Here is a 2,707-nt window from a genome sequence, read left to right on the forward strand (position 1 = left end):
GTTTTGAAAGTGTTTCTCCCTCTGTTCCAGTAGCAATGAATGCGGGAGAAATCACACTTCTGCAATGTCTCTTCACCACTATTTGAAAAATCCCTACCTTCACTGATGCTTTTTCTTAGCATAATAATTGAGTTTCCACACTTGTCACAGTGCAGCTATCTTAATTATTTTGGTTAAGAAACTGAATTTTTGGTCAGAGTTTTGTGTTTCACTGTATAGGGAAACAGGAAGAACAGTGCCCTGCTTCTCAAAGCACGTGGAGCTTCCTGCACACTTGTGTGTTAGGAAATCACTGTTAGAAACCAAAATCATGGAGTAGAAACAAGGGCCTCTACTTAGTGCACTACAGTCTTCAAATGTGTTTCTGCCTCTGTTCTCATAGGAAAGAATGTTAGAGAATTCACCCTTGTGCTATTTGTCTGCAAAAAATGATGGAAAGTCATAAACAACACGGATGCTTTTTCTTAGGAGACAATGAGTTTCCATTCTTGGCACAGTGTGGCTTTGAATTACTTCGGTTGCCAATTTAATGTTTTTGCCTGTGTTCTCTGTTTCAATTTATACTGATACATGCACAAGAGTGTGATACTTTCCAAAGTAGCTGGAGCTTATGTAGCTCTTGTGCATTATGAACTCATTTTTAGAAAAAAAAAATCATGGAGTTGATATAAGCAGCTCTACTTACAGCACTGTAATCTTCACAGTGATTGTTCCCTGTGTTCCCGGGGAGTGGATTGGAGAGAATTCACCTTTCTGCAGTTTCTCTACACCACAAGCTGGAAAGTCACAAACTACAAGGGTGCTTTTTCTTAGGAGAATGTATGAGTTTCAACTCTAGCTGCAGTGTGGTTTTGTGTATTAGTTTTTTTACCAAATGGTGTTCTATCCAGAGTTCTGTGTTTCACTGTACATGGGCACAGGCATTGGTGTGCCATGCATCCCAAAGATGCTGAAGCTTACCTGGCTCTTGTGCATTAAGAAATCACAGTGAGAAATGAAAATCATGGAGCAGAAAAAAGGAGCTCTACTTAGGCCACTGCATTCTTCAAAAGGATTTCTGCCTCTCTACATGTAGAAAAGAATGAGAGAGAACAAGCCCTTCTGCCCTTTCTCTACACCACCAGCTGGAAAGTCACAAACTTCACAGATGCTTTTTCTTAGGAGACTGAATGATTTTCCACTCTTGACGCAGTATGGCTTTCCGAATTACTTCAGTTACCAAAGTGACATTTTAGCTAGAATTCTCTGTTTCACTGTAAGGGAACAGGCATTGGAGTACACTGCTTAAAATTTAAACTGGAGCTTAGTTTGCTCATATATGTTAAGAACTCACTGTTACAAACACAAATCATGGAGTAGAAAGAAGCCACTATTTTAGGGCACTGCAGTCTTCAAATGGGTTTCTGCCTCTTTTCCTATAGGAATGAAAGGCAGAGAAATCACCCTTCTGCAGTCTATCTTCACCACCAACTGGAAAGTCACAAACATCACTGATGCTTTTCGTTATGAGACTGAATGAGTTTCCACTCCTGCCAGAGTGCACAGTAAATTACTTCAATTGCCAAAGTGAGGTTTTACTAGAGTTGTTTTTCGCTGTATACTGAAAGATGCATTAGAATGCAGTGCTTCAAAATGTAGGTGGAGCTCTTTCTCTTCAACGAGGCGGCCGAGCGGCAGACGCAGACATGCAGATCTTTGTGAAGACCCTGACGGGCAAGACCATCACCCTCGAGGTTGAGCCCGGTGACACCATCGAGAATGTCAAAGCCAAAATCTAAGACAAGGAGGGCATTCCCCCTGACCAGCAGCGTCTGATATTTGCTGGCAAACAACTGGAGGATGGGCGGACCCTCTCTGACTACATCATCCAAAAAGAGTCCACCCTGCACCTGGTGCTTCGCCTGGGAGGTAGGATCATCTAGCCATCCCTGCACCAGCTTGCCCAGAAGTACAAATGTGACAAGATGATCTGCCGCAAGTGTTATGCCCGCCTGCACCCCCGTGCTGTCAACTGCCGCAAGAAGAAGTGTGGCCACACCAACAACCTGCGCCCCAAGAAGAAGGTCAAATAAAGCTTAGCCAGCCCCTCGTCCAGAAGGGCACCACCTGCCCAATGCCTGCAACCTTGGGGCCTGAATAAAGTTTCCCTCCCTTGACTAGAAAAAAAAAATGTAGGTGGAGCTTGGCTTCCTCTTCAGCTTGAAGAACTCACTATTAGAAACACAAATCATTGAGGAGAAACAAGCAACTCTAATTAGGGCACTGCAGTCTTCATATGGGTTTTAACCTCTGTTCTCGTAGGAATGAATGAGAGAGAAAACAGCCTTCTGCATTTTCTTTGCACCAAGAACTGCAAAGTTACAAACTGCATGGATGCTTTCTCATAGGGGAATATAAAAGTTTCTATTCCTGGAAAATTGCAGCTTTGTGACTTCCTTTGATTACAAAAGCGACATTTTAAACAGAGTTCTGTATTTGACTGTATACGGGAACAGACATGATAATACCTTTATTCAAAAAGCAGCTGTAGCTTAGCTGGCTGTTGTGTGTTAAGACCTCACTGTTAGAAACACAAAACATGGTGTAGAAACAAACAGCTCTACTTAGTGCACTGCAGTTCTCAAATAGGTTTCTGCCTCTATTCATATAGAAATGAAGGGGAGAAAAAAATCCTTCTGTAGTTTCTCCACAAAACTGGCTGAAATTC

At 42.4% G+C, this 2,707-nt stretch overlaps 1 pseudogene; it reads left to right on the plus strand.

The window, feature by feature from the left end:
* The first annotated feature begins 1,648 nt into the window (after positions 1-1,648).
* On the plus strand, positions 1,649-2,098 carry LOC105741354 (annotated as a pseudogene).
* Positions 2,099-2,707: the final 609 nt, after the last annotated feature.

Source organism: Octodon degus, unplaced genomic scaffold (genome assembly GCF_000260255.1).
Source record: "Octodon degus isolate 3935 unplaced genomic scaffold, OctDeg1.0 scaffold00547, whole genome shotgun sequence".
In the NCBI taxonomy this organism is placed as follows: domain Eukaryota; kingdom Metazoa; phylum Chordata; class Mammalia; order Rodentia; family Octodontidae; genus Octodon; species Octodon degus.